We start from the raw sequence: 24,280 nt of genomic DNA, 5'->3' as shown, positions 1-24,280 counted from the left end.
GTGACACTTAAATTGCTAAGAGAAGCGCAGCTTGTCTGAAGATACGGGGTGGTTTTTCCTCTTTGATGGTAAGAATCCCACTCGCCTCCAATCCGGCATCTATAAAGTCACATTATCACTCTTTTTGGTTTTCATGTCATCATTCTTAAAGCGGGCACAGCTGTATCGCTGCCATCCACGGGATTCCCACGTAGAGGATCACAGCTTCGTTCCTAGACGTATTTCCCCCTGTTTCCGCGTATGCCTTGTTGCATATTATGAAAGTCTCAACAGCTTCTAATAAAGAAGACACGATCTCTGCTTTCCAGAAGCGTATTGTCGGCTTGAGGTCATCCTACAGACTCGCTCAAAACAATTGGGGGTGGGGGGGAAGTACAGAATCTTATGAAGTGATAAATTTCACGGGACAAAAATCAATGCTCTGGGAGTTCCTTGAAGGGAAAATATCCAAACTCTAACAGTCAGTAAAAGCTTCCTGGAGACTCGCAGTGACCTTTACAACAAGAAAATAATTTGTGTCAGCCGAGCAGAAGCAGAGGAGGAGCAGAGAAAAGACATTGCTCCATCCTCCAGGGAGTTCCCAGGTCTGGGGAGGGTCAGAGTTTGATAAACTGGGATCCATGGTTGGCCACAGTCCGGCCCCACCCGCCCCCCAACATCATCCTCGATCCTTGTTTGATTCCAATTCTTCTTTCACTTTGGCTTATCGATGCCACTGAGCACCTCTCACTCGTGCTGAGAGCCTCGTAGGCCTTCTTCTCACCTCTGCTTGGAGTCACGTTTCTCCCTCCTCTTCATCTCTCCGAGTCTTACCCATCACCCAAGAGCAGCTATTCTGGCTTAAGGAGATTTCTCCCTTTTCGGAGACTCTGTAGTACTTAATTCTGTGTCGCTCACTTGAAGATCATATTACTGTGTGGCAAAGTAGAATAGTGAAAAGCACACAGACCTCTCGTCAGAAAACTCGGTTTCAAGTCCTGCCTCTCCAAAACGCTCGCTGGGTTCTCCACCCTTTCTCAGCCTACTTATGTAGGGCTGGTGCTACAGGCCTTACTGGGCCGTTATGAGTGCTGAATGGTATTACATATGTACATACGTGTCTTGAAATTTTTGCTGAGAAAAACATAAATGAGCCATGGCTATGTGCATGTGTGTGTGTTTCCACCCTGCCTCAGATAGAAATATATAGATGACACAACGTCTAATGACTGTTAGTATTCCCCTTAGCACTCACTGCAGTGCTCAGCACATAATAGACACTAAATAAATTCTAAATAAATGCTTAAAACCAAGCTGGTTTCCATTAAGAAATAATGTGATACGTCTACACTGCATTTGCTTTACCCATCCTTGTTTGTAGGCATTAGGTGCATCCAAGTGACAATATTAGTCACTGCAGAAATTACTGGCGAAAAACAATTTGAACTGGTGATATCCGTCCTCGTGGTATCAAACCCTGGGTTTATAAAAACAGTTTGGAACTCATGAGCTGTCATAGCAATAACACTCACTCGATACATTTTACGGATAGCAATTGCTGGTAAGTGTTCTTGCAATGAAGTACTCAAATAGCTGGTATGACTACGAACGTCGGTCACAGATCAGTCAAGTGGGACATCTCGGGAAGTCAATTGCACCAGCAGTTGTGGAATTCCTAAATTTTTTTTTCTTTCAAAATATAAGTCATGGCCAGGAAAGTCCAAACAAACTATGGTGACGGAGCAGTTGGAGGGCAAGGTGGAAAGGCGCAGAGGTAAGACGAGCCAGTTCCGTGGTTCAGTGCAGAGAGAGCACACTTTGGGGCCAGTCACAGCGGGGCCAAGTCCCACCTCCATCACTTGCTGGTACCTAAGCATTAGGTCCTCTTTGAGTCTCAATATTTTTTTATATGAAATGGCAATAGAGCAGGTGCCATGAAAATTAAAAATAAGACTCTAAAGGACCTCGTACAGGGCCCTGGGTGGAGTTTGACTGATGAGCACCGTGCCTGGTAACTCAGGGAGACAAGGCTGTATCTGAACACTTGCCTCCACGCCTGCTCCATGGAGTTTCCAGCATTCAGGTCCAGGGAGTCGGTCACCTCAATGCACACTCATGGGCCACACCCCACAAAGTGTCTTGTCCAGGATCACAGACTCGGTCCACAGTTGACTTGGGCCCAGGCCTGCTGCGTTCAAACAAACTCTGTGATAGCCATATTTGCCAGCCTGCGCCCCCTCCACCCTCTCGCCCCCATCAGCAACTTGCTAGAAATATCATTTGGCCCCCGCTCTACTGGACACCACCTAATGAAGTCAATCATGATTAGTAAGGACCTCTGCTTTATTTTTTTTTTATTTTTATTTATTTATTTATTTTTTTAGGACCTCTGCTTTAAAGGAAATGATGATCCCTTTTGTTACCCCCACTGGGATCCTACAGTAAAGGCTGTCACTGAGTTTGATGAGATCTGACACCGTGTCTCCTGAAGAAGCTAACCTCCATGAGATTCCCGCAACGTGGCTGGGAGGGTTCAAGGAAACTACATCCACGAAGCGCTCAGCACAGTCAAGCATAGGGATCAAGAGCAGCCACAGCAACAGCACTGCCAGGACAAGTAGCGCCCGCGAGGCCAGCTCCAAGAACCTCCAGAGACATCGACCTTGGAGGTCGCTCTAAAGGGGCAGGCATTACTCTTCAATTAGATGGCTTTCCAAATGTTAAAGAAAAAGAAGGAAACAAACAGGAAACAGCTACCATGTGGGAATCATGTGACCTTTCACCAGGTGGCCTGTAGGGGAGCTGAGCTCTACCCCTGGCTCTGCTGCCTGTGGTGTCATGGCTGGCGGGGGGGGGGGGGGGGCGGTTGCACCTTGGGCAAATCCCTTCATGTTACTGAGACTCGGTCTCTCTGTGTAAAATCAGAGTGTTTAGGTTGCTTTCAGCCCCACTACGCTGTGATGGTTAAACATGGCAGCTGCTCTGGTGGTGGCGGGAGAACGCGCTGCGGTAGGAGAGAGCCACGGCAAATAAGACGCAGAGAAGATCTTGGAGTTGAGATTAAAAATGAAAATGCTTTAAGAGAGTAACCAAGCAATATATTTGCTTCGAGGCAGGGCTTTTTAAATGTCTGCCACTGCCTGCATGACATATTCGCTCGAACAGAGCTCCTAGAGTAAGTTGACAATAATTTGATTTTCTCTGTTGCCTGACACTCTAAATTCTTATTTCCTAGGTTACCGTAGAGCTCTCTCTAGCCAATGTCACTCAGTGAGTTTTGACTGTGTAGGCTTAATATGATGCCAATTTTGTGCAATGCTATTTACTCCCCATCCCTTCAAATTAGATGTTCTTCTATTCCCGAAAATAAAATATCAACAAAGCAACTAGACAAGTCTTCAACTCAGTAACCTCTCAAAAATATACGCTTCTATTCCTGTCTGCTGAGGACATGAGGATTTTTTTCTTATTATGGAGCAAAGTGTGCAAGGGGGCCGGGAGAAACGTGCTGGAGGTAATGGGTTGGAATCTCAAGCTAGAATGGAGGCAGGTTTCCTCGGGGGAGCCTCTAAAAAGAGAGAAATAGAGTGTGTGAAGAAAGCACCATGTTTCATCTCAGAGCAGGTCAAAGCAAGCAGACACTTAAGTTTGTACATGAGAACAACAGTGAGGACACAGAGAAAGGTCCACTCCTCTCTCACTCTTTCTTCCACCATGAGTAATACCCTCTGGATTCTTCTTGAGCTTCCTCCTCAATACCCATCACCCATCCAGCCCATGCCCCGCCCACCTCCCTCCATCACCCCTTGGTTTGTTCTCTACTGTTAAGAGGCTCTTTCCCCCCTTTCCCATATGTTCATCTGTTTTGTTTCATAAACTCCACATATGAGTGAAACCACATGATATTTGTCTTTCCCTGATTGACTAATTTCACTTAGTAGAATACGCTCTGGCTCCATCCACATGTTTGCAAATAGCAAGATTTCATTCTTTTTGATGGCTGAATAATACCCCTCTGTGTGCGTGCATGTGTGCATGTGCGTGTGCGTGTGTGCGTGGGTATCACCTCTTCTTTATCCATTCAGCAGGCAGTGGACTTTTGGGCTCTTTCCATAGTTTGGCTATTGTTAATAATACTGCTATAAATATGAGGGTGCATGCACTCCTTCGATCTGTAGCTTTGTAGCTTGTGGGTAAATACCCAGTAGTGCAATTGCTGGGTCATTGGGTAGTTTGATTTTTAATTTTTGAGGAAGCTCCATATGGTTTTCCAGAGGGACTGCACCGATGTGTCTTCCCTCCCACAGGGTGGGAGGGCTCCCCTTTCCCTGCAGCCTCGCCCACACCTGTTGTTTCTTATGTTCTTGATTGTAGCCATTCTGACAGGTGTGAGGTGGGATCTCATCATGGTTTTGATTTGTATTTCCCTGATGATGGGTGACGTTGAAAACTCCAGGCCTCTTGTTCTGCTTTTGACTCATCTCCAAAGAGAAGAAGCAAATGACCTGTTTGGTGAAGTTGAGAGAGGAGCCCTGTGAGCCTAACGCCACTTCTGTACCTCCTGTCCTCTGGGGAGCAGCCTTCCTTCAGGGGAAAGACAGCTGTTCTGCTGCTCGGAGGGGAGGCTGTCGGATGCTGTGCTTCGGCCACCTTCTCTACAATTAGATGTGCAATCTCTGCAAACCCTTTTGATCTCTCATCATCCCCACTCCTTTGCCTTACCTCACGTTTTGTTCAGATGGCAGGTGGGAGGAGGAAGTTAGGGCTATTTCTCCTCGATCATAAAACTACGTGACAGTCTGTGCTGGGGGGTTCTGCTAGAACTTCCTCGGACGTGAGAATTGAGTCATTTCTGTTGGGTCCTTCGCCTTCCAGTGCAGTGGACTGGACACCATGTGCTTTTGTCTCGACACCATGTGCTTGGTGATCCATGGAATTGATTATCAAGTGAGCCGTCTATATGACTCACTGATTAATAAAACAGAATCGTCCAGACCAAAAAAAGACCAGCTTCATGTTTAATATGTTTCAGCCATCGCTTCAACTAGAATATGAACTCCTTGGACTTGAACCCTGCTACTGTGGAAATGTGCGCTGAAAATAACTGTGCTTATCTAAGCAGGCTGCCTAAACCATGGAATTAAACTAGAAGGAAACATATATAGTCTGCATCCTCTCTTTTCTGCATCTGAAGTACAGTGACGGGCATAGTATAGGGTCACAAGTAGCGTGGCTTACCAGCCTGGTTTTGTCACCAATCTGCCATGTGTCACTGACCTGCGATAACCTTTCTGAACTTCGCATTTTTTTTCTATAAAAAGGGGACAGTAAAAACCACCTTGCAAAAATTCTACAAAGATTAGATAGTGCATGGGAACAAGACTGATAGTCTATAAAATGTGTATGTATAAGTGACTCGCTAATACCACAGATAGAGAACCTGAAGAAAGAACATGACATGTCCGAGACCACAGAGTTCCTTAGGGCCCTCTCAAGATAAGGGCCCTTCTTCCTGTTTCCCAGTGTGTACTAGGGTTTCTCAAAGTGAGATTCGGGGACTGCTTTTAAATAAACACATATTTTGGAGCCCCACACTAGCTATAAGTCAGAATATCTACAGGCAAACCCTTGAATTTGTATCTTAGCAATGAACACAAAGTTTGGGAGCCACTACATCTACATCTTTTAATGCCTATACAACCCCACATTCTCATCAATTAGAGATGTGACATCCCCCTCTTTACTTGAAAGCATCTAAAAAGGAATCCATTTAGTGAAAATATTAATATTTCACCCTATTTTTAAACTACTTGGGTTACTCTAAGTTAAAAGTACATCTCCTCCCAGTTTAAAAAACAGCTTTCAATTTCTGAGAGCCGACCATCCCCATCTCAAATTTTCTACTCTCAAAATGATTAATTCTCATATTTATTCTCTCTCTCTTAAAGGTCAGTTTGGAGCTCTCAACCCTTGGGCAGTGACAGGCCTGGATAAAAATCATTAAACCACAGTGTGACCTATAATAAGTTTAACAGGTGAAACCCAATTACGACAAACTTTATGCAACCGCCAAATGGCTATATTCTAATACAATTGGGTTATAGTGGACGCGCTGCCAGAAATTACGTCCAGCTTTGTGGAACTTGGAAAGCAAAATGGTTGACTTCCAGCCTCTCTGAAGTGAATTACCCAGTGAAAAGAGGTGCTCTGAATACAGTATGAATCCAAGGGCTGCACCCTACGGGCTGAGCTCTGCAGAGCTGCTGGGTCTTCCCACAGGTGGTGAACTGAACGTGCACGGATTCGGCCGTGAGTAGGCCCGGAGCCCTCCGGGTGTGAGCAGAGGAGGAGCGTGATGCCGTCTTCATTTTCATGGCATTTCTCTGGCTATGATGTTGGGACTGAGGTAGAGACAGAGAGACCAGTGAGAAGGCTATTCCACGATCCGGTGAAAGATGGTGGGTAGCAGCCGGGAGGCGATGAGAAGCCACCAGCCCCTGGTATATTTGACAGGTGGCGCTGGCAGGATCTGACCTCAAAGTCCATTTAACTGAGCAGTGTCCACATGAAAATGACGCTGCTCTACAAAACCCGTTTTAATGAAAGAATTACCTTTCAAGGAAATAATCTTAACCTTAAAGAAAAATGGACATCAGAACAAAACAAACAAAAAAATATATATATATGGAATAAAATCCCATATATGAATACAAAAAATGAATATAGTCTATCCACATACACAACAAAATATATGGCCCACGCATGTTCTTAGTGAAAGCATTTTGTAAGCCAGGTAGGTATACTCTTAAATTTTCTTAACTAAAATCAGTTTGTTTTGTTCAAGACGTGGTATGCCGAAGAGCTCCACAATGCAGCTACTAACCACAGTTATACTGTTTTTGCCACATTCCCCTTATTCATCGATGAATTTTATTTTAGGAGGCATTTTGCATTTTTCTCCCCTGATCCAGCTGCTTGCTCACAGTATAGCAGAGTTTCCTCCCTTTCTATTTTTCTTCTGTAGGCTCAGCTTATTATCTTGCCCTTCCATTGTCCTCCAAGTTCTCAGTTTTTGAAACCGATCTTCCACTCACACACAGTTCCCCCGGGAAACTTCTGTTCCACCTTTCACATTGCTGACTCGTTTTCTTCATCTTCTCTCTTTGTTTCCTTGAGCTCGCCTCCTATTGGTGGACCAATCAGGGAGGACTATTTCTCTTCACCCAGGAGGCTTATAAAACCATCTCTGCAAACTAACTAGAGGTTTTGTGATTGAAGTCAAGATATCAGTTGAAGCTATAAATAAAATGTAGCACTCAAAGCTGAAGCGGTGTTTTTTTTTTTTTTCTTTAAGTTATTCAGCAGGACACCACCATTTCATCTCTTCTACACATCTTTTTATTACATTGCATTTTAATGTTCAATATGACACCCCAAATGAAATGCTGAAACCCCCTGTGGACACTTTATTGTGTATTCCATCTCTTTTCTGCTTGGAATCAGGATATTAGTTTATAAAATGATTTTCTCAAATGAAATTAGGGAGTAAAGCAGTGTGATTCAGGCATTCACAATTGCATATCAGCCTCCTATTGTGGAAGGATTAAATGTGATTTCAAACAATAGAAGGCAATCCTAGGAAAAAATTATACAGGTGAATGTGTCGATTGTGATGTCACAAGTGGGCTTTGGGTTAATATTCTTCAGCAAAGATCTTCTGAAAACAGCTTTATTAGAGTCATGATTATTCTAGGATGATCAACTTTGATCAATTGGCTACCCAAAATTTGCTTTATCTTTGAGGCTCCTCCACGTATATTTTCATGTCAGATCTCATTTCTTGTTTTAGTGGAATAAATTTGCTTTATGATCATCAGTGGATTCCAATATGCTTGGTTATTACCATTTTGTGTTAATTGTACAAGTGTTGAATTCAGTCAGTATTGTTTCTTAATTATACTTGTCATGAAAGCACAGCCTAATTACTATCCTCACAATTTTTTAAAAAGCACAGAGAATTAGTCAATCTGTATATAAGTAAATCTTTTCTAGTGTGGTCTATGACTGCATCCTCTTCATTCATAAAAATGTATAGATTATACCTACCATTTTGTCAAACGCTTGGACAGAAAGTAAAATCTCTATTAAATGTCCAGGTGAAAAAAAAAAATTGCTCAGATTTTCCAATGTACGTTTCCACTTCCATCATATCTACCATCATATTTGTTGATCTGTAAAAGAGATCAACTTTTCTCTATCTTCCATTCATCTGTCCCTTTGAAATACGAATCACAATTTATAAAAATTATTACCCTAGAGACATAATTACAACGAAGTGAGTAGTGTTACCACTTATCGCTCCCATTTTACAGATGAGATCACTTAACCCATGTCATAACACGAATAAGTGTCAGAGCTGTAAACTGAACCAGAAAACCTGACTTGCTGCTTTCAACCCTATGTGACATCAGTACCAACCCACCATCCCTCTGATGCCAAGGAAGAGGCTGTGGCTCCCATTTGAGAAGCAGTGATTTAGTTATGCTTTTAGGAGCGCAATTTCAGAAAAAAGATGAATACTATCAAGCACCTGGGTGCAAACACTCATCTTTCTATTCAGAGTGGGTACTTTTGGTCCAGGTCAGAATTCCTGCATCCCTGACTGTATCTTATCATATTAATAGCACCCCAATACAACAATGACTTCTAACAGTGCTAACAATGACTAAATAAATTTGAAAATTTAGGCAGTTATATAGAAAGCATAACCTATACCCATCTCCCAAGAAGGGCAAAGTGAAAATATGTAAATCACCACATCAAAATGAATTGGTACCTAAATTTCACAAAAAAGTTCTAAACTTCATTCTGCTTGTATTGAGCTCTATAGACACAGAGCCACAACTGATATCTTTCAGATCTGGGGCCAAAGCACTGCAGAAAGAAAAATCATTCTTCTATTCAACAGATATTAGAGGAAAGTCACAGGCACCAATTGTATGTTAGAAACTATTATAGAGCCTGAAGGACTGAACTAGAGCATATACCTGGTTGAAAAAAAACAAAAAACAAAAAACAGTTGTATTCCCAACCCCAGGAAGTACAGACAGGCTAAACATTTAACATGATATTTTTATATTTTAATTTTGTATGAGGAATTTTATATTAAATTTTGTATTATATTTTTAATTTTATATTAAAACCCAGGCAACCATGACAATAGGACACTTTCTTAGGTCACAGATAGTCTGTGTGAGTCCCTCATCCCCACTCCAAGAGCTCTGAGGCCTTGAAGACACAATTACAAACACCACGATCTCTGCTGTCAAGCTCAGCACCTGGAGGGGACTTACAGCGTGGCTGGCAGAAATTCCCCATGGCCCTTTCTAACATGGATGCATGTTCACTGCCTTCAACACGTCCCCCAGCTGACCCAGTTCTGACTGCCCCTTCATAATTCTTGTAGGTCATCTCTGTTCCTGTTCTCATCCAGCCCAGCTTGATCCATAGCTGCTCCCAGGTTGTGGGCAGGAACCAGCCCAGCACCTGTGCTCTTGTGAACCCCATCTGACCCACCGTGGGTTCCCAGGCTCTGCTCCTGGGCACGCTTCCTGCTGGGCAGGCACCTGGCTCGCCATTTGCTTGGCTTCTCTTGCAGCCTGGCTGCTCTCCTCACTCCCACCTCACCTCCCTCTCCCGCCTCCCTGGGCCGTAAGAGCGAGCACATAAATCAGTCAGTATTTACTTGTTGACATCCAAGAACATTTCACCCAAAAACATTCCTTTTTCTAAGCCAGGAAACAAAATGAAATCAAAGACATGCTTATGGGGTGATATATTCTTACAATCTTTACTACCTGAAGTTTAGAGATTTAATAAGAGTTAAGTTTGCTCTTTTATCTTTATTTGAGGTATTAAGGCAAAGTTTTAGAAGAACTACATGAATAACATGCTATTCAGACCACCACAGGCGACGGAAAAGGACACGGTGTAAGACCCAGTTTGTAAATCTCCAAACAGTCAATTAGCATACCAATATGAGCAATGAGTAGACCTTACAGCCTTTCCCAAGCAAACACGGTAATTAAAAACAAATTACTTTGTAGCCTGGATGTGGTGCTTTACAATGTACCCCACCTGCCAACCAGCAGCTAAATTCATTCCAAGACTGTCTGGCCAATTAGCTGCTTCCCATTGGGTGACTCAGGCTTCCTGTGTGAACACCATTTGCAAGAATCCACATCAGATTGGGCCTTTTGTTCTCAGAAGGCAGATTTTCCAGGAGACTCAAGAGCAAGAGCCGGTCTCTATCTGGATAAATTTTGCCTCAGCCAGAGAATGTATTCTTTGTACTTCATTTCACAAGAGGCTGGAGATATTCCAATTTTAACACCAAAATAGAATCCCCAGGCTCTAACAAGAAAAGAATACTATCACATATTTTTCCTACAGGTAATTGTAATTAGTAAAAGAAAAATCAAACAGTGGATTTTGACGACTTCATCAAAGGGCCTTGGCAAAAAAAAAAAAAAAAAAAAAATCAAGTAAAATGTCTAATTTTTTCCATTAGATAAAAATAAATCCAGGAAATCAGGTCAAGTGAAATTTGCTGGCTTATTTAAAAATTGATTTTGCACATGTGTGTAGAAATATAGATGCCTAGAATTAAAAGAAAAACCCCATGCTTGAATCTCACAGTTGAAGAAACAGAGACACAAGGTCATATAAAGGGGAAAGCCGAAGTAAAGCCTAAAGGTCTTTCAACCACACTAAACTCTGAGTGTATTTATATTTATGTATATACTCATGGTACGTATATATTTCATGTGCATAAACACAGATCTCTTAGTTCTTCACGTGCATGTTTATGTGTGATTCCCACTTTCTGTATATAGGGGGGGTCCAATCACTCTCATTCTATGTCACAGGAGAAATGACACCCCAACTATATAAATAAAATTTGGGGGTTTTTTTTGGGTTTTTTTTTGTTTTTTTTAGAATTTTGTTTCTTTTCATAACTTCAGAACATGTAATCATCCATTCAATGGGCGTTTATTTAACACCACCATATGCCAGGCATGTGAATCTAATGGGAAGAGTCATAAATAGGCTCCAAGTCTTGAAATAAAACCAATGATCAACAGCTCATTTCTATTACTGTGCTGAGAAAGATTCTAAGGAGCTATCTGAACTCAGAATAAAAGAGTGATGATGTCTAACTTTCACTGACAATGATGAATATAAGGATGGTAGCAAATGTTTTATTTAAATGATATTCCTATTGTAGGACTTTTCTTCTGGATCTTCTATTCCCTACAAATTCTTTCTCCTATGTTTCTATTTAAATTGCCTGAAGTTGTACAAAAGGAACAGTTGCTTGTAGATATTAGCTTCTCTTCTTCTTCTAAAATGAAAAGGAAAAAAAAAATAGGAGAATCCATAGAGTTAGGGTTGGAGTGATGGAAATGCTGGGCAATTAAAAACAGCCAGTCTGTCACTAGGGAGGTATTTCCTGAATCAGATCTTTACAGTCGTAGTGACAGACTATGTTAAAAATGACTGCTTTGCTCTAGCTACTAGGGCAAAATATGAGTAGTATTTTGGAAAGATTCTTCATTATAAAACTTTGGTTTTTTTTTTTTACTTAAAATAGTGATTTATTGAGAAATTGAGAAAATTTACTCTTTCCTCAATGATAAATACAGTCCAATCTTGAAGTTTATAACACTTTCTGAGTAACTTTATCAAATCAATGAGTCTTTCTTCATCAAAATGAAATCACAGATATACATTAAGTATGTGTTTAAGCTGGAAAGGAAAGAAAATCAAAATGATTCTATTATTTCCCTGTTGAAAAGGTTTTTTGTAATCACTACAAGTCCTTCAATGGCAGTTTCTTTCATCATTTGGTTGGTATAAAACCATAAGTGACATGCCCTCAAAATCATGAAGAGAAGCCAGGAAGTCAATATTAAGCTCACTGTAGGAATATGATGAATTTGCACTATTGTCTGGTCTCATTATATTCTTTGTCACAAAAATGAGTTATCACAGAATTATAATGTCTAGTATGTTCTTCTTTATAATACATTCTTATTCACATGACAAGAATTACGACAAGAGGAGAAAATGGACAAAATTAATCCAACCTCATGACAGAAAATACTGCATCAAATTAACTTGTGACAGGCTAGTATTTTTGTGAAGGCATTTATTGATGGCATCTGTCTTATCAGTCTACCTACATCAGTTCTTTATGTGCCTCATCAAAGATCTATCACGAGTAGAACCTGGAAAAACATCTTCTGAAAATAGTTCAGATGTAAAGGAAAGAAACAAGGGTCATTTTGCACATGATCTTTGGAGGAAACCCCTAACTAAATCAATAACTTGGATTCTGCAGCACTCCTCTAAAATAAACTCTAGCCTATTTTATCCCTTTTTTGAGAACTTCCTACCACTGGATTTGGCAGCAGAAATTCATTTGCAACTATATTTTTGGATAAAAAAAAAGGAATAGAAATATTTCAAACCAGAAATTAGTTCCTACCTTAAGGCATATTTGCTATCCACTTTGGATCTAGGTACTAATAATCAATGTAGAACATTCTAATAATAATAGTGGAAGTCATTTCACCAAAACAAATTAGCTAAATATGAAAATGTAATGTAGTTACTCTGTGCAAGAAAGAAATGATGTTGAGGATGAATGACAGTAGATGAATATAACCCAGATTTGTTCCCATGTAAATAACCCTGAGAACGGTAAGCTGGAATAAATGATGTGGAGATCTTTAAAAGACAAAGGCGCAATGAAGAATAATGAAGCAGAGAAGGGTCATTAGGTTGGGCCAAAGACTTATCTTTAAAAAATTAAGTCTTGGGAGACATTTACTCTGGGATTTACCAAAGTCCAGGGTATGGCCTGCAGCGCTGTAAATTCATACATTTATGCATGCTTTCTGTACAAGAAAGTTCTCTGAGACATGTCAAACCAGAAGATTGGAGGTTTTTTATTCGTTTTGTTTAAAATGACCACTTTAATGAACCAATTCATTTTCAATGACCCAAAAAAGAAGATAATATATGTTTTTTTAATGTACCCAGAAAACTACATGGAAAAATGTTCTTCTTGTCATTAAACAAAAACAAAAAAACTATCACTATATTTCTGCATAGGGGAGGCAACAACTCTAAGGAAATATGACAACTTCCACATCATGCCTCCATTAACTCTCATTTGGATATGGATGTAAGTTAGACAGGGAATGAGAAAAGACATACACGGAGCTAATCAGATCCCAAGCGATTACTGAAGTGCACACACAGCAGAACACAACAAGCTCTTCAAGCAGGGTTCTCACGGACTGATGCCTAAAATATCTGTGCTGGTCCTCCTTCGTCAGAAAATGTGATTTAGTATGGTATTATACTTTCGTGCCAGATTATATACCCATCTGATTTTCTTCCAAGGTGAACACAGGTAGCATTTAGCTCAAGTGTCATTTCTGTAGGAAGGTATGAAACAGGTATGACAAATTTATATAAGTAGTAAATGCCAGACTTGGAAGCATTACAAGTTGCAGGTCTCTTGGTTTTAAGAGTTATTCTAATGTCGTTAAAACACACAAATAAGACATCTAGTCTTCCAGATAGATTTAACCAATGGGTATTTACCATTGTAATTACCTATTTCTTGTGGGGAACACACACTAATTACCTGACCTAAATTTAGAATGAAAGTTTGGGGGCTGGAATCATTATTCTGAAGACTCTTGTCTGTGTTTAAATGAAAAACTGTAATGAACTAGCCAAACCAAATTGAATTCAAGTGCCTTGGGAATTGCTTAATATTTTTAACCGGTAAAACAATATATCTTCTAAAGAAACTGTCATATTCATTATAAACAATTAAAGTTTGGAGACTGACTTATTATAGAGGTATATGCTCTGTTAAAGTAATTTAAGATTACCTTTCACATTAAAACAAAAAGAACAACATCTTGTAAATATGTGATTCACTTGTCCAAATCATTGTCTTAGCAGATTATGAGAATTTTAGCAATATTTCATCACCAAAAATAATAAAACAGGCCACAGTAGTTATTTCAAATACTATGAATGTAATAAAGCTCATTTCATCAATTCTACATTGAGAAAAAATAATTCCAAGTTAGAAAATCAGGTGGATTCAATTGAAAACGCGCGCACACACACACACACACACACACACACACAATCTCATAAACCAACCATGATGAAATACTATGTGTCTAAGAGGAAAAAGAAATGATCTAATTAAATCCTTGAACTTTAAATCTTTTATAATCATACAAATATTGACCTTCTCCATCATTCTTACCTCTGCACATCCGTGTTATCATCTAAGGAGATAATGTAGGATGCCACTAGTACGCATTATACTTCTAAACTTTTCTATTTTGATAATCCCTTGCATACCTTGAAATATTCAGGGCTATTGTGCCATTGGCAATTACTTTTTAATAGAGTATCAAGTAAATCATTTCCATGATGCTGCTGTCTTTAAAATCATTCAGTCTCATATTTTTCACTGAGGACACTGGGGCATATCCCATTCATTTTCAGATAACACATGTCAACTCCTAAATGTTCCTTCCCCCGCCCCCACTTGCTGCTCTGCAGACATCTCTTTACACTTGTCTTAAACCCAATTCAATGGTCTGAGCTATGAGCCTTTGGCTGCCTCCTTCCTTCTGCATGCCAATGCAACACAGCCTCCTTCACACATTTTCAGTTGTCCTGGGATGCCCTAGATAAAGAACCCAGATTCTTTACTAGTCTCCACATGAAATTCCCTCTCCTTATGTATTCAGGACTTGTTGGCCTCACAAGCATTGAGGAGGGTTCTGGTCCTTGGTATTCCCAGGTAGGTTGTACCCATTCTCTCTTTCTCATCAGCTCTGATCTCTCCCTCTCCCTTAGGAGCAATAAGTAAAAGCTCTGTCTTACCCAACAGTGTAGCTCATCCAGATCTCAGCCCTTTCATTCTCAGGTCTTAGCTTCTATTCTGAGCAATAATCAAATCATGTTACCAAAAACTCCTATGTTCTCCCTTCTTAAGAGAAATTTTGATAAGTCTTAATCTCATTATCTTTCTTTCACCTACAACTCCATGCACACAAATTATTTTTCTTGCATGTTTATTGAACACACACTTCATTTAACACTCAGGGGGCTCACACAAAACTGATAAGGTTGTAGTGGAAGAGTCCTGATACAATTTCCTGTCGCACTTGGTATGAAATGTAGGAAAATAACCTAGCTCTCACACTCTTACTTTCTTATTCTAGAAAATGTGAATAATACAATGTAGTTGCAGGCAATCAGAAGTCAGTTATGAGAAAGTGAAAGTATGAGAGAGAAATAATTATGGAAAGCAGTGATTCTATCTACTATTTCGCTCTTTGAAGTCATGCCCACAGGCAATGGTATGCCTATGCTAAACACACTGATATGTATTGGTTAAACTTATGAAAAGAATGGGTAAATTATTTTAAAGGTCTCTTGGCCTTTGACAAGTGCGACATTGTTTAGGTGGCCCAGCAAGCCCAGCAATGACGTCTGAAATATTCCAAGAAAAACACTGAAGAATTAATAGTCACTGAGAAATACTGACTAAAGGAAAGCTGTAAGAACTGATAAAAATACCTCCTCCAGATAATGATGAGAACCAGGGAGAATCTAGTCTGTCAGGTCAAATCTTTCATTTGTTGAAGTATCTCTAGCAAGGAAACATTGAATGGTTTGAGTTCTGAATGCAATCTCTATTTAATTATATACAAATTATATTACATTATTGTATGCAATATATATATTACATAATAATTAATTATAATAATAAAATAATATATATTGCATACAATAATGTAAGTATACAGTAATGCATAATATATACATATTATTTGCATTACTGAAGGATTCATTGCAGAATTTGTTTAACCATATTGAATCTATTTACATAACATTTTATTAATATACAAATTCTCAAGAGTATATCTGAAGACTCATAGAGGTAGAAAAATACATAAGATCTTCTAGTCTCATTCCTTCATTTCCAGCCAAGAAAATTGTGAAATAAAATAGTTGTATTGCACTGCCCTAAGTGTGAATAATAATTGAAGACTCTCAATTACTAGACTAGAAGATTCCTGATCCTTTTTGATCTCTTCCATCAGTGATTCTCTACATTAGCTACAATTTAGGATCACCCAGGGAGCACTTTAAAAACAGCCATGTCCATGTGTCACCCTAGAGATTCTAATTGAACTGGTTTAGGGTGGGCTCTATTATCTACCTTTGTTTTAAAGCTCCCCAAGTGATTCTAATATTCTAATATGCTTTCAACTCTATACAGAGTTGAGAACCCATTGTCTCTTTTTGTGTCTAATGCTGAGCTATTTACCCTTGATTCCATGTAACTGGAGATAGGAGACAGGGAGCAAGGACTTCATCATGATGAAGTCTACCTTCTAGAGAGCACACTCACCCTTAATTCACTAGTTCTTAGATCATGCTTTTACTGAGCTCCATCAAAATGTGCAATCCTGAAACTAATATAACACTTTATGTTAACTATACTGAAGTCAAAATTTTTTTAAATGTGCAATCACTAAAATCAAATACTGTTTCCTCTGTAATTCAGAGAACAATATTAAGCTAATGAAATAGCATGTCCTTGGTTTAAAGAATTTCCCCTATAATTATTTCTAAAATCTTTGACAGATGTTAGAGATTATCTATGCTAAAATCTAGCACAAGATGGTATATGATTAAGCAAAAAATTTTACATTTATTTTCTTTAATTTTAGGATAATAAATATTTTATTATTTTGCCAATTGCCCAATAAGTATCATGAAAATCAGATATATTGCCATCTGCACAAAATAAGAACAACTACCCTAATTTCTTATTCTATACCCCTACTTGACTTGTGTCCAAACCCAGAAATTTCAGTCCTTTTGACAAAAACAATCTTGAAAAGAGTAGATAAGAAATATTTATTTGATTGAATTTATTCTTCCCTTGGAGTTTTCCAGTAATCTGTTAAGATATTTCCTTTTTTCTATTCATAATTCAATCACTAAAAATTCTAACTTAAGATTCACAAAATCAGGTTGAGTCACTAGATAAAAAGAAAAGCATGCAAAATCCCTGGAGTTAAAAGTGAAAAATGGCTGGTTTGGTGAACAAAAGGCAGAAATTCAGTACAGAACATGAAGGGAGAGAGAGTCTGTGAGTGCTAAGAAATGAGGCAAAAAGGCAACCATCTAGTCATCAGCCTATTGTCAAGATTGAATGACTTCCTTATCCCTTGGGGCTTCACTTTTCTGTGATTAGATTTCCCAGTGCTAAACTGTGCCCTGATCATCTTCACAATAGCTGAATATGGCTATAAATTTCCTAATCTACACCAGCTGCCAGATTATAATTCCTAATATACTACTTGGCATTTTTTGTTCAAAAAATTATACAAACCTTCCTTAGCTAGATGAGTTTAACATTTTATAATCTAGTCCCAATTTACTTTCCATCCCTTCATTTTCACTGGTGAGGAAAATGAGGCCAAGGTCACAGAGAATCTTAGCTAAATCTTACAGAGTAGTAAGTAGCAGTAAGCAAATGCTTGGTCCATGATTTTAACTTAAATCAGCTTAACTGTGTCCCTTTCACAGTTCTAGAGAGCATTATTAAAGGGTCAGTCTTGTGGTAATGGTGGCATTGAGCTGTACTTGGAAGTCAGCAGGGATGGGAAGAGGGAGGGGTAAAAAGGGCATTTTTTTAAAAAAATTTTTTGGTCTATCTAGCAACCCTTGTATTCTGGAAAGTGTGTCTCTGACCCACTATAGTTGGCCTATAGTTGGTGTGAAGATAGCATATTATCTGACATGACCCTGCCTTTTTGGCTATAGCTGAATGATCTTAGAATAGGCTGGCCTAAGTTGGACAAACCAGAGCCTTTTCCAGGATATTTGGATTTGAATTAGAAAATCAAGTTGGGTGGTGGTTGGCCATATTTCCCACAATGGAGAATACATCTAGGCAGTGATGAAGAATGACACCAATAGAGAAAAGCAAAGATGAGAGGCAGAGAGATTTCTAAAGGGGTTAAGTCCAAGGACTCATTTGTTACTGTGGCCTACCTGCTTTGTGATGCTTCTTCCCACAACATTATCATTCTATAAAATAGTCCAGTATATTTTGAACAAATCTCATCTTTTGCTTAAGCTGAGTCCATTTGAGATCTTGCCATGTAAAATCCAAATACTCCTAATTCATACACACCCTTTCAGGATGAGATGTTGCAAGTGGCAGACCTGACTGAGACTGGTCATAGGGAGAAGCGTGAGAATCCAAGATCCCGAGCTGAGCAGGTGGCTGTCCTTGTTCCATGTCAGCAAAGCAATTGGTTAAACTATCACTGATTGTCTTTTGAGTGCAGACTATGCACTCACAAAATCTAGAGCAATTGAGGACAAGAGATCAAAACTTAGGGCACCTGGAGAAAGTTGGCTAACTCTTACAAACTTAAGTACAGTCACTAAGGATAAAAGTGCTGCAAGCTGGTCCACTTGAAAGCAGTAGAGAACAACTGGAGGAATATACATTTGTTATGGGAAATGCTGTCTATCTAGTTATTTGAGATCAATGAAAATCAGATAATCAACTATTTTTGTGGATAAGAGAATAAAACACATCATCATATCCTAAAGGTGAAGTCCAATTAGGAAACCATAAATACTGGAAATGGGAGTTTGGAAAGAGACAAGAAGAGCCAGGGACTCTGAAGCCTGATCTTCCTTGCATCTCCATGTCCATCACACTTTCTAACTCCTACCTGTCAAAGAAAATGATGCTTCTAATTGGAAATCAGTTTTTGAGCAGCAGTAAACGTTCTAGTGCACTTTTTTTTTTAATTTTTATTTATTTATGATAGTCACACAGAGAGGGAGAGAGAGGCAGAGACACAGGCAGAGGGAGAAGCAGGCTCCATACACCGGGAGCCCGACGTGGGATTCGATCTCGGGTCTCCAAGATCACACCCTGGGCCAAAGGCAGGCGCCAAACCGCTGCGCCACCCAGGATCCCTCTAGTGCACTTTAAACCTGTGCAGCCTCCTCCCTTTTGGGTCCAATCTCATGTTTTATTAGGTTGTTAGCTGCAGAGAAAGAACTCACAGGCAGAGTGTTTAAGAAGCAGAAACCCAAGGGCCCAAACACAAAGAACATGGGCTTGCCTTTCAAAGGTGGATGGGATTTCAGCAGACAGAGAAAAGAGCAAAGAGAGAGACAATCAAGTCAAAGGGCAGGATGGAAACCTCCACATTTTGTAAAAGGAAGAGGTGATAGTCTAGTGAGACTGAGCACAGTGCACATGTGTAGAAGAGCACAGGAAATTAGAGTTGTCGGCCACATCTGGGGCCATATAGTACTTTCCAGAGGCCACTCAGATATCTCTTTTATTATTTCTGGCTTCTTAGCTTCCCTTCTTATAAGCAAAGTTAATGGACTGTCAGATAAGTAGAGTGTTGCTGTCACTCCTGTTAGCTCTAAAGTAGCACACACCCTGGCTTCCTTTACAGTATTACCCGAATTCTTAATGGTAAAACATATTTCCTACAGAAGAGCTTGAATTTTTCTTAATTATAATATATATAAACATAACAAATATAATTGTCTTTATCTCTCCTTCCACTACCCACTTCTCCCAACACCAACAAACACACACATACAAAAATGAGCATATTCAGATTACTTTTAATGCAGCAAGACATGGCACCTTACCTAGAAAAATATTTTTATTTTATTTTTTTTAATAAATTTTTATTTATTTATGATAGTCACAGAGGGAGAGAGAGAGAGAGAGAGAGAGAGGCAGAGACACAGGCAGAGGGAGAAGCAGGCTCCATGCACCAGGAGCCTGACGTGGGAGTCGATCCCGGGTCTCCAGGATCGCGCCCTGGGCCAAAGGCAGGCGCCAAACCACTGCACCCCCCAGGGATCCCTAGAAAAATATTTTTAAATGAACACCATCGAACTTGCTCAAGAAACAAGAGTCAGTTACAATTGAACATATGTATCTCGCTATCTAGCTGTTTCAACATGGTAGCCAATAGTCGTATAGGACGATTCAAATTTAAATAAAAAAATAGTTTCACAGGCACACAGACCACATTTCAAGAGCCTAATTGCAACACGTGGTTAGTGGCTACTGCACCAGACAGCACGGTACAGAACACTCTCATCACCAAAAACGTTCTGCACTGGTTTACATACCAATGATTTAGAAGGGTCTAGCAACTGTAAACCTCAGTAGAGTGGTTTTAAATCATGTGCAACAAGCAATTAGGCTCCCCCAGGTTATGAGGGGTATAGGAGAAAAGATTTTTAAAGGCGAATTAGGCTTTGGGGAAAAATTATAAGAGAACAGTAAGATTGACACTAAAAGTAACTAAACAAGGTCAAGACAAGCTTGATGCTGGTTTGATAATATTTCAGTGGTATTTTTAACCTCTCCATGGGTCTTCTCCCAGCTAGAGTCTTTTCAGATTTGGCTATTTTTCTGAGACCTCTTTCAGAATCCCTTTCTTATGTTTCTTAGTCACCGAAAAGGAATAAAAGCATCAGGATAGGGCTGCCCAATAATCACAAGATTTGAATGGAAAGTAAGACCCAACAACAATCAATCACTTCCTCTGTCCAATGTCTAAACAAAACAAAACCCAACACAACCAAAGCCCTCAAGCATCCATGTGTGGGGTGGCAGGGGGGAGGGTTGAGGTGCCCCACCCCATGCAACCCGACTTTAGAGCAGGCCACGTGTCAGTTTCCCGCGTACAAATGGGGCACTTCATCCCCACCCTTGAAATAGTCATTCCTCTATGAACAGGAGATTTACTTGGATTCTCTGGGAAATTTTGAACGTATATCAGAGATAGAAACTAAAAAACACTTGAGCAGGCAATATTTGATTCTCCTCCTTATTTCCTCCCTAACTGCCAGGCCACTCACACTTCTCTACCCGGTGGAACTATGATCCGAACATTACAATGAGCCAAGGTTTTCCTTTCTAACGCATTTAGAGATTTGAAGTAAAAGACAAAATAAAACAACTTCCTAGAGGAATAATGTCTAAATACACAGCCGCAACCACTGCTTTCCTCAGAAGCCAGGTCTTTAGTTTTGCTTAACCTCAACTTTTTAATGTGACAGTGCAACCAAGAGATTGCAACATCGCCATGTACTTGATTAAAGATGCAGCCCCTTTATAGCATATTTCCAGTAAGATAAAATATTCAGTAGCATGATTTCTAGACAATAAATTTTCCACAGTATGACTTATAGCTGGCTCATCAGCCACAAAAGCTGAATAATAATCAAAGTTAACCTCCATATTTCTAAAAGGAAGACACTGGTGTTTCCGATCTTAATTCTTGCCTGACATTGGTTAAAGAGGTGCTAATACCCCACATTTTACAGTGCCATTAATATTGCAAATAAATGCACAACACAATGAAAATATTTATGTGTGGTACTATCCAGAAAGATATAGTTAGGAAAAATATGGTAAAGTAGAAGTAACCTTGACAAATTAGGCTTCATTGAAATACTTCCTAGGCCTTGCCCAGAAACATAAATAATTCACGGAGCCAAGCACGAAATACAAATGAAGAGCATTTGTTATTATTCTGTCCCTCTTTTTTTTTCTTTTTTTCTTTTTTTTGGGCCATAGCATTACTCTTTCATAATGAAACTCATTGTGAAACACTCTCTACGCTCTTTTGTACCATGACCCACAAGTCATGAAATGTCTAACTCATCTTTATGCAACTATGTCCAAGGATGGGGTGTTTGTGAGTTTGTGTGTGTGTCTCCAAGCAGTCCAGGGGACCCTTGCAACACTAAATCATCATCCGATCGTATATGATAAATGAATGTTTGGAAAGTTAATGTCACCTGGGAACTCAATACAACTGGCCAATCCCTTATTAAAACACGTAGCTACGTGACAAATGTCCTTTACCTGACAGTAGAAATTATTCAATAAGTGAAAATTTAAATTCCATTTTCAGAGTTAAAGATATATAGTTTATTCTTTAAAAAAGTAAGTGAGAAAATGTATGGATAGAGCAGGAATCAATGAACTTGGACCTTGTCCTAAAGCCCTCTCATTAAAAACCAGAACACTTTATTCAGCTGAATCAACTTTCAAAAAGAAGGAAATGAATCGTCTGACCTGGCTGACATCTGAAAAGGCAGTTGATCTGTTCGGTTTTAAACAGTAACTGATGTTCCAATCTCTTTAATTTGTAACTATTAATATTAGTATAACTGAATTTTTCTTATCCTTTAATCTGAGATATATATGTGTATATATATATATATATATATACCTTTGAATATTTTCAATGCAATGAGAAAAAAAGCATATGTTATCAAGAAGGGGGGGTGATAGGATGAAGGAGGGATAATATGTAAAAATAGAAGAGGACATGGAGACACAGTTGGAAAATCATGTGATATAGGAGCTCATCCACACAACCATCTACGAGGGAAACAAAAGAGAGATAATGATCCTTTTCAGACTCTGCATGAGATATTGGAATGGAGTAAACCTTACACCTGAGTATGAGCCCCTGCTTTGCCCATTATCAGCACAGCGTCCTTGTCAGGTTATGGAACCTCATAGAGAATCATTTCTGATAAAATAATCTTGTAAGGATGCCTTGAGGATTAAATGAAGCGACCTCTGTAAAGCGTCTGGCACATGGTAGAAATTTCATTAGTGTTTGTTTCCATCCCTACTTAATTGAAGGCACTTAACTTGTCCTATGATGCTGTGTGAGGATTTATCTTGGCTCTATTTCTAGGAATGGAATCCCGAAGTCGTCATGTGTGTGTGTTTGCGTGTCGCCCTTGCACAGGGGCCATGCTAATCTTCTCTGCATCGTTTCAATTTTAGGATACGTGCTGCCAAAGCGAGCATTGCACAAGTGCGTCCTCGGCACTTAATCCGATTAAGCTCCGTCAGTTTACTCTCTGTGCTGGTTCGCGCCAGACTCCACACCCACAAAAGTGCGCAAGCATCCCTGGTCCCCACATCCGGCTGAATGCTGTACTTGACTTACCTCCTTTAATCTGTATGACAACTTTAATTAAAAACAGAGTACTCTTCCGTCCAACTTGCAAATGAGAACATTAGGGCCTAGAGAACTACAGAACCTGCCCAATTTCACAGCTGACAGTTGGTGAAGACGGTCAAACCCAGGGGGTCTGCTTCCAAACTTTCTTTTCATGGTTATATGTGATGTGAAACCCTTGCCCTCCTTGGCCCTGCACAGGAAAGGCAGCCTGAACCAGGGTTCTGATTCACAGCCTCTACTCCAAATCCTTCTCCTTCACGCTTTCTTAACAGAAACGGGTATACTAGATGTGCAGGGAGCCACCCATGAGGATTGGAAAAGAAACTCCATTATTCTTGGCAAGGCAAAGATTTTAAACAAAGGCGATATATATTTAATTCCACTCAAGGATAGAAACACCCTGAGAGCACCCCATTCTGGCCAGATGCTTTCTAGATAGAACACTGCGCAGAAATTCAGCTGAACAAGAGTTTTTGTCTTGAAGGAATTAAATCTATATTCCTAGAAATCAAGAAAGTCTGTGAACAAATATTTAGTCATTCCCTTTCACCCCCAAAATGCTCCCAACACGTTCTCTGATGTTTCCGCAGATGGAATCTGGTTCTTAAAGTTATTAAATAGAGGAGAGTTGCCATTTGGAGAGATCCCAAGCAGTGGCAGGAGAAAAGCCCCCGCCCCTTGCTAACCTACTATTTTCCCTATGCAGGTAATAAGAACGTGTATTGTCTGTAGAGAACTTAAAAGCAGTAATAAAATCAATTTAAAGAAAGTCAGGCTTTTTTTATTATTATTATCATCATACGTTGGCAATTCTAAACAACTCAGTGATAAATTATTCAGTTTCCACCCATTGGGGCAAACCTACCTTTAAATCACTTGTTCTAAGAAATTGCTGCATTTCAAAGGTGGAAGCTAGAATCTGACTTTGGAGCGCTGTGCCTCAGATCCTTGTTCAGCACTTTAATGTCGAGTTTTATTCATTAGTAACACAAGTATTGACCCATTGTTCTTGGGCAATCCCTCAGTTGAGGAAGAAATGTTAATGAATTCCATTCCGTAATGTAAAAACTAACTTCACTGGGGGAGCTGTACAATTCTACAGAGGTTGTTCTGTGAAT

At 39.6% G+C, this 24,280-nt stretch overlaps 1 non-coding gene across 1 annotated transcript; it reads right to left on the bottom strand.

Annotated features, from left to right (window-relative positions):
• Positions 1–22,901: 22,901 nt before the first annotated feature.
• LOC121477641 lies at positions 22,902–23,005 on the bottom strand. The gene has a single exon (XR_005984311.1). It is a non-coding gene; the product is annotated as a U6 spliceosomal RNA (small nuclear RNA).
• Positions 23,006–24,280: the final 1,275 nt, after the last annotated feature.

This window comes from Vulpes lagopus, chromosome 17, assembly GCF_018345385.1.
Source record: "Vulpes lagopus strain Blue_001 chromosome 17, ASM1834538v1, whole genome shotgun sequence".
In the NCBI taxonomy this organism is placed as follows: Eukaryota; Metazoa; Chordata; class Mammalia; order Carnivora; family Canidae; genus Vulpes; species Vulpes lagopus.
The sequence above is the reverse complement of the archived record's forward strand: the minus strand, read 5'-3'. Positions and strand labels throughout refer to the sequence as shown.